At 40.8% G+C, this 9,053-nt stretch overlaps 1 long non-coding RNA gene across 1 annotated transcript; it reads right to left on the reverse strand.

Annotated features, from left to right (window-relative positions):
* Positions 1-4,299: 4,299 nt before the first annotated feature.
* On the reverse strand, positions 4,300-6,586 carry LOC121138517. Its single transcript, XR_005875480.1, has 2 exons — positions 6,409-6,586; positions 4,300-4,627 (listed from the first exon to the last, which is right to left on the reverse strand). It is a non-coding gene; the product is annotated as an uncharacterized LOC121138517 (long non-coding RNA).
* Between the last annotated feature and the right edge of the window lie 2,467 nt (positions 6,587-9,053).

A 9,053-nucleotide genomic window follows, 5' to 3' on the forward strand; every position in this document is an offset into this window, starting at 1 on the left:
AGTAAATGCATTGCTCCTCACTCTACATTGATCCCCCAGTACTTGCAAAGGTACACACACAATCCCTCTCCCACCTCTTTACCTTAGAAATGCAGAGGGGGAAAGGAACAAAATCAAAGCACTTTCTTGTTTGAATTCACTCCGTTCTACGTCTTCCCCATTGTCCTTTCTTGCCACCTTGGTAGGTAGACTTTTCCCGCCTTCTTTTTTCCACACACACATTTTTACTCTTTGTACAGCTCAACCTGTTCTGGGTGCTTGCAATTCTCCCTACAAGGCTGTCTTATTTTCACCCAACATGCTCCAATGGTTATTCTGATTAGTTCTTCACAATTCTATTCCAGAGTCTCCACCACCAGGAACTTTTCTCTGGCCACCCAGTCCCTGCCTCATTGGTGGCTTCCTCGTACCAGTATGTTCCCTTTCTAGCATATTTCTAGTGCAAGGAATAGCATCCCAGAAGTTCATTCGCAAATATCTAATAGCTAGAATAGCCCAAAACAGCATTCCAAAGCTTAGAATTTTAAAGCTACCTGTGTACAATAAAATGAAATACATGGTAAGAGGCATTTATTAGGCAAATGGAAGATTATATTATATACACATATAAGTGTTCTGTCTCTATATCACCTTAAATGTAAAATAGATACTTCAGACATCAATAATGCTGGGCCCTGTCAGGGTTCTTATTTCCACCAAATCTGGAAGGGCTAGCACAGTCCACAAACACATCCTCTGGAAGCCAGACGTGCAGCTGCCAATATTCCTAACTGCCTGCTTCCTCTGTATTCTGCCTCTCCATGTTAGTAGGCTCTCTGAAGCATCCTGTGGATGTAGTTTTTTACCCAAGTTCCTCAGAAGGCAGCCAAGTCTAGGGAGTAGAATTTATAAAGAAAGATGTAGATGGCACTTTCTATCCTGCCTGGTCCTGCAGCAGTTTACTCCCAAATAAACACACAGAAGCTTATATTAATTATAAACTGTTGGGCATATAGCTCTGGCTTCTTATTGGCTAGCTCTCTCTTAATTATTAACCCATTTCTATTAATCTACGTATCTCTACATTATCTTGGCTGACCTGCAATGCCCGGGTCTCTTGCTTCCTCGGCAGCTACATGGTGTCTGCCTGGCTACACCTACTACGTTTCTCTATCCCTGTTTCAATTTCCCACTTGGCTAAATTCTGTCTGTCCAGTGGCCAAAACAGACTTATTCATCAGCCAATAAGAGAAATGTATACTCACAGCATACAGAAGGACATTCCCCCATTAGAAAGTTTAAAGAACTTCAGTAAGCCATAACTCTCTTTATATCACTTGGAAACAAAGTCCTCTCTGCACGTTCTTTTTGTTATTAAAAGAGAATTTGAAGACAGACTCAGAAGAGAACTCATTTTGAAGACAGACTCAGAAGAGAACTCATGGACAATTCATTGGGAATCAGAGAGACCAGGTCAAGGAAGCCTGCCATCTTGACTGATGGGGATGTCTTCTGCACATATGTTTCTCTTACTGGTTGATGAATAAAACACTGCGGCCAATATGGCAGCAAGATGGGTGGGTCTAGTAGATGAGGAGAATTCTGGGAAGTGTAGGCAGAGAGGAGTCATCATGTGATCCCAGGGAAGAGAAGTCGTGAGTGAGACATTCTCCAGTAAGATAAGACCACGTGGAAATACATGGATTAATAGAAATGGGTTAATAATTAGAACAGAGCTAGCCAATAAGAAGACCTAGTCATCAGCCAACAGTTTCATATTTAATATAGTGTCTGTGTGTTCATGTTGGACGAGGTGGCTGTGGAACCCGGAAAGATGTTCCAGAACACTTGACTGCTTCCAGGAGGAGAGGGATGGAAGGAGGGAAGTGAGAGAAAGCTAACACCTTAAGTGGAGCAGGAGATAAACAGTTCACCCTAGAAGATAAGGAGACACTCCAGGGAAGGAACAGAACTCACTGTCCAGGGCCTTTGTTCCTTGTAACTTCTAGTGAATAAGATAAAACTGCTGTTCTTCCAGAGTGACCCAAGCTTTGGGCAGCACCCCACCATTTCAGGACAACCAATGAGGAAACGTTTCACCTCAATATCATTTATTTTAGCCTTGTAGTGCTTGCTCTAATCAGCCTAAAACATTGGAACAGAAGAAAGAAAATGGCTGTGCTTGTCATTTTCCTTTATAGTCAGTAGTCATGGAGTAAACGTAAACTTTTGACAGCTTTGAGCCTTCCATTGGTTGGTCTTTGGCGTGTGATCAGTGTGATAGCAGCTTATGAATCTTTATTCGTCACTCATAAAGCCAGCCCTGGTTCTCGCTAATCTGGCCACAATGAAAGCTAGGTTTGGAATGAAAGCAATTTGGAGACTTTTCATTATAGCACTTGAAATCTACCTCCTTTAAAAAATTTTAGTGCCCAACTCTAATAATTGCTATTGTCAGCTCAACACCTAGGAGCCAAGACTCAGAGCACATCTGTGAAGGGTTGACTAGATTAAAGAGAGCTTCTAGGATCGTCTGAGGGATTGTCATGATTTCCTGGGCAGGGTTAGGGAGTGAAGACTGTATAAAAGGGACAGGACAAGCTGAGCAGTATCATGCAGGCATTAATTCATTTCTCTTTGTTTCTGAGTGCATGCTATGTGACCAGTTCTCCCAGACATCTGAGACTGTGACTTCCTGGTCATGGTGAACTCTAAACTTGAATTGGAACCTAATAAACTCTTTCTACCTTAAGTGGCCTTTTTCAGAGTATTTTAACACAGCACCGGGAAAAGAACCTAATATACCCACCTAGCAGGTGCTCACCAACCACTGATCACACCACTTGTATTAGGGGAAACTAACTTATTGAAAGCTGTGTGTGTCACAGAGTGACTGGGAAGCAGATGGCTGTAGCTGGTCCTTTTATTCCTCTCCTTCCTGCCAGCATCCCCTGTCACTCAGAGGTCTTACAGCTCCTCAAGGAGGTTTCAGAGAGGACTAACCTCTGCTCAGTTCCCATATCAACAATTAAGTGACAGGCTAATCTTTGCTTGTATCTTCCAATTGAGAGAAGGCCCAGATCATAATGGAGGGAGAGCAATTTTATACTCTGTCAATAAAAATTACAAGAAATGATTATATTTTTTCCCTGAAAGAAGTAAGCAGATATATCACTCCACACCAATAAGAAGGAAGTTTAATGATATATTACGGGAAGTTCACCATCTCCTTTTACAGAACTCTTTGCTTTTGTCTATAACATCTGGCATCTCATTAAACGTTTTTTCTAAAACAAATGCAGACTCTTGCTTGGAAGGCAAATTCAGGTTCCACCTATATACTTACAAGTAGGCTTAAATTCCAGCCTATTCTATTTCATGCTGTGTCAATAGGGATACATGAAAGAAATAAATTATTAGAGTAAGTATTTTCCACTTTGTGATTCTACTTGTTAATCCTAATTTCTCCTTTTTTCAACATGATCTTCTTATGGACTCAGTGCTCTCCAAGCAAGTGGCAGCTTAAAACAATTTAACAGCACAACCCCCAACATGTCCTCCCATCTGGAAACGAAGTCAACCAAGACAGCTAGTGACTAAAGTCAGCAAGGAAAAATGAGACAGGTTTGCAGTAGGAGATTCACTCTGCCAGTCATTCGCTGACTTTGTAATGTTGGGTATTGAATTGGCTTTAGTTGTTGTGGTTGGTTTAGCGAGACAGGGTCTTGTCATGTACCCTGATTGGTCAGATACAATGCAGCCCATGCAGATTTCTGTCTACCTCAGTCTCCCAACAGCTGAGATTAAAGGGGTGTGCCAGTATATCTGGCTTCTGAGTTTGTTTTCACAGGAAATGTAGTACAGTTTCTATCCCACCTGGTCCTGCAGCCTTTTAGTCCCAAATAATCACACAGATGTTTATAATATTTATGAACTGTTTGGTCTATTGCTCAAGTTTATTATTATCTGGCTCTTACAAATCATTTTAACCCATACTTATGTATGTTTAGCCACAAGCTTGGTAACTTTTCTCAGTAAGGAATTCTCATCTTACTTCCTCTGTGTCTAGCAGGGTGGCTTGTCTCTCCTTTCCTCTTCCCAGAATTCTCCTAGTCTGGTTGCCCCCACTTATGCTTCCTGCCTGGGTGATGGACAATCAGTGATTTATTAAATATATACAGGTGACAAATCTTTACAGTGAAAAAGAGCATTATTTTTCTTTCTTTTCAAAACATGAACCCCAGATCTAATCTCCTTTGTTTAGCTTTTGTTCCTGACCATTATCTATAACAACTTGTAACAAACACAATAAACAAAGACAAATATCCATAATCCATTTTTGGGAATGTGGGTGTAGTTTTCTAGGTTACATTCTGCAAATTGAGGGTGCGGGTAATCCTTTGGGGAGCCAAAGAAAATTTAGGATTATGGCCAAGTATTAACTGGGAAGTATTCTGTGAGGCTGGATCATCTCAACCAGCAGCCTTGAAGTTGTTTTGGATGCAGAATTCAGGAGAAACTGAAACAGAGGTACTCTGAAATGTTGGACCATCTGGGTCATCTGTTCCCTTTGGAGATATTTCAAGGAGTCTTCCTCAATAAAACTTTAATTTTCTTAACACAGAATGAATCCACAGTATCTTATTTCCTGTGGAAACAAAAGCAAAACATCTTATCCAAAGTAAAATACCTTTGACTTAAATTTTAAAGTCAAGGCATTTTCAAAACATATAGGTTAGATTAATCCAGCAGCATTTATAATCAAATATCTTTTAGCAGCTGTTTCTCCTTTCTCAGCAGTCAAACAATTTAAAGAAACACAACAACATACAGTATCTAGACTATCTGTGTATTTTCCATCTTTACGTAACATTTTTTATTATTTTATTTCTCTTATTTTAATTTTTATTTTTTAAGGTACACAGGGTTTCTCTGTGTATCTTTGGTTGTCCCAGAACTCACTCTGTTGCCCAGACTGGCTTTCAAATCACAGAGATCTGCCTGCCTCCGCCTCCTGAGTGCTGGGAATAAAGGCTTATGCCACCATGGGCAGCTACTCTATTTGTTTTCTAAGGATGTTGTCTCTCCTTTTTCTTTTCTATCCCAAGCCTACTTGTATTTTCAGACACACTGTAAACATTTTAGAGTGGTTTTCTTGCTGCTGTTGATTTTTTCTTTTTCTTTTGTTTTTTTCTTTAATCTTAATCTTTCTTTATGTATACCTCTATCATTTTGTGACCACACGAGTCTTTATTCTGCTAAGCTGCATGGCTAGGATTAACACTACAGCTTTGGAGGCTGGCACTGCCCCATTCCTTGGCTTCCTGGGAGTCTAGCTTCATGGTAGAAGTACTGGAAGGAACCATCTTTATTGTCCCAACTCTGCAGAGTTTCTCGTGCATGACACCACCAAGAAATATGCACAAGATGCTCATAAACTCCATTTAAGTGTTTGGTAGCAGGACCTCTTAAAAGAGTTGTGCAGTTTTGGCTACTAATACTGAGTCAGTAACCATCTCTTAAAGGAGCTGTGCCTTTGCTTGACTCTAGCAAACAGAGCCCACCTGAAAAAATGCTGCTACCAAGAAGCCATGCTTTCCTCTATTTCTTAATGTTTAGAATCCCTTCCCAAGCTCTCTCTGGATTTATGCGGATGTAGTTGCCCAACACTGGGCACCATTTGTAGACAGAAGCTTCTGTCCTACCTGGTCCCACAGCTATTTAGTCCCAAATAATCACACAGAGACTTATATTAATTATAAACTGTTTGGTCTGTTACTCAGGCTTATTACTATCTAGCTCTTATAACTTGTATTAACTCATAATTCTTGCCTATGTTTAGCCAAATGGCTTGGTAGGTTTTCTCAGTAAGGCATTCTCTGTGTCTAGCTGGTGACTGTATCTCTCCTTTCCTCTTCCCAGAATTTTCCTAGTCTGGTTGCTCTACCTATACTTCCTGTCTGGCTACCGGCAATCAGCATTTTATTAAATCAATATGAGTGACACATCTTTACAGTATACACGAGCATTATCCCACAGCCCCTATGTGTTTCAGTCTCTTATACCACACACACCAGCATTTTCTTCCTTTTTATATGGCAAACTTTTTTCACTCCATGCATGTACATTTTGACTAGTTCTGTGAAATTTTTACAGTATGTTTTGCTCCTATTCACCCCCTCTTCTAATTCCTCCCAGATACAAGCCCCTTTCCCAGCTCACTTAACTTTGTGGTCGCTTTCATTTTTACCCTATCAAATCCCATATACTCTTGGATATATAACCTTCCAGTGGAGTATGTTTGACCAAACGGGGCTATACTCTTAAAGAAAACAGATTCTCCTGTCCCAGCAGCTATCAATTGCCAGCAGCTCTTTGGCTAAAGGTGGAGCTTGGTGTCCACACCTCCTCTCCACCCTAGGATCTGACCTGGCTGAAGCTTGCACAGCTCTCGTGAATTCCGTCATAACCACTGCCCTCCCATGTCCAGAAGACCGTGTTTGTTTGTAGCTATCCAACACCTCTAGTTCTTACACTCTTTCTTCCTTCTCTTCCACACTGATCCTGAGCCTCTCAGAGAAGAAGTGTGACACAGACGTGGGCTTTCCTGCAGAGGAATGACCCATGTGAGACCAGAAGAAAGCTGAGTTAACACAGCTTACTCCAAGAGTCTGATACTGGGCAGTTTATTTTTCACATAGTTAAGCACAGTACAACTTTGGGAAAAGTTTCCTCGTGACTTCTATCACAACAAAGCTGAAAACATGACTACATAGAAACTCGGTTGCAATGCAGATGTCCTTTTCCGAGAACCTCTGACCTCTTCCTTAAGAGTGGGTTCTGTTGACCAAGGAGCAATGCTCAGGATAATGGTCTGGGGAGAAAGGGTCTGTAAAAAGCTCAAGAATAGACTTTTTGCAAGATACATGGGACCTCTTCTATAAGAATTGTTCTATTGACGGATAAACAATACGCAGGAGTCTGTGATACACACAGTAGTCTGGGGATTCAGTGAAGCCTGTCCTTACAGCAAAGGATCACTAGACTATTAATAATATCCACTCCCAGTCTTCTGGGTAAAAAACAGATCTAAATACCATCCACCGAAGAGAAAAGTATGACATTACTGATTTCTCTAGTGCTATCTGTGAGCATGAGGAACTAGTTCCCTTTTACACATGGATGTCCCATTTAGGGTTGAATCTTCCACAGTCTTACTATAGTCTCTGCAGGCTGACCAACTGCGGATATCTGTGTTAATCACCAGATACTGCAAATAGATGCTCTTCCAATAATAGTTGAGATTTTGTTTAATCTATAGGTATAAAGATAAGTCATTGATAATGCATTTAATACTATGTCCATTTAGCAGTAGGTCTTACCTAGAGCCTATGATGTGTCTAGCCACAGGTTTTTAGCCTAATAATGGTACCAGAATTGGGTTTCACCTTATGGAGCAGCACTTACACCCAATCAAAAAGTGGTTGTTTCTCCGAGTGTGCATGTCTATATAGGCCAGTCATTATTGTAGCTTGTGTGGTTCACAACTGAGTAAGATTGATGTTTATCCTGACATGAAGCCTTCGTCACTCCTTTCAGACATTGTCTAAGGACATGTATTCACAAATACTATATTTTCACACACTGTTTGGTTTATTCTTTTTGTATACTCAATCTCACATGTAGATATGTTACATGATTTTAAATAAAACACAGTAACTCCCTAAAGTTTTGAAACAATAAACTATTAATTGACACCATGCTCTACCAGAGACCACTCCAGCCAACAGTAGTCTAGCTAGGCCACCAAGCAGTAGAACTTCCCTGCTCTCTCAGTGACCTCCCCACCTAACTCCCAATCACAACCCTCTCTGTGTCACCATATCCCAGCTCCCAAGATAAGTGGAGACCCCTGCCTGAACACAAGAAGTCCAGCCCCCAACTCAAGTGGAGACCTCTTGCTCAATCAGAGGACACTCTGGTCAGAAAACCAGAAAGGAAACAGAAACCAAGGGGAAAACCTCCATCTAACTAAGACAAGCTCAAAAGATGGCACTTAGACCCCAAAGCCAAATTCCCAGAGGCCAGCATGAGAATATAATCTACAACATCCAGGATAATATGTCATTACTACCAGAGCCCAGCTATCCTACTAAAACAAGCTCTGAATATTCAAGTGCATCTGAAATACAAGAAAAAGACCTTAGAAGGTGATAGTGACCCTCAAAGAGGAAATAAATAAATTTCTAAAAGAAATTGAGGAAAAAGAAGACAGAAAATTGGAGAGAATTAATGAATCCCTTAAAGAATTGGTACAGGAGACAACTTCTAGAACATAACTCCAGTAATATAGACGCTAAGATCGACAATTAATACATGGGACCTCCTGAAACTGAGAAGCTTCTGTAAAGCAAAGGACACAGTCAGCAAGACAAAAAGGCAGCCCACAGAATGGGAAAAGATATTCACTAGCCCCACATCTGACAGAAGGCTGATCTCCAAAATTTACAAAGAACTCAAGAAGCACGTCTCCAAAACACCAAAGGATCCAATCAAAAAACGGGGTACAGAACTAAATCGAGAATTCTCATAAGGGGAGTCTAAAATGGCTGAGAGACATGTGAGAAAGTGCTCAACATCCCTAGCCACCCAGGAAATGCAAATCAAAACAACTCTGAGATATCATCTTACTCCTGTCAGAATGGCTAAAATCAAAACCTCCAATGACAGTTTATGCTAGAGAGGATATGGAGAAAGGGGAACACTCCTACACTGGTGGTGGGAGTGCTGACTTGTACTGCCACTTTGGAAATCAGTATGGAAATTCCTCAGGAAAATGGGAATCAGTCTACCAGCAATTCCACTCTTAGGCATATACCCAAAAGATGCACATTCATACAACAAGGATGTCTATTCCACTACGTTCATAGCCAGAACCTGGAAGCAACCTAGATGTCCCTCAACTGAAGAGTGAATAGAGAAAATGTGGTAAATTTACACAATGGAGTACTATTCAGAGGGAATAAACAATGGAATCTTGAAATTTGCAGGCAAATTGAAAGCACTAGAAGAAA

The sequence above is a fragment of the Mesocricetus auratus genome, unplaced genomic scaffold, assembly GCF_017639785.1.
Source record: "Mesocricetus auratus isolate SY011 unplaced genomic scaffold, BCM_Maur_2.0 contig_5326_pilon_obj, whole genome shotgun sequence".
Classification (NCBI taxonomy): Eukaryota; Metazoa; Chordata; class Mammalia; order Rodentia; family Cricetidae; genus Mesocricetus; species Mesocricetus auratus.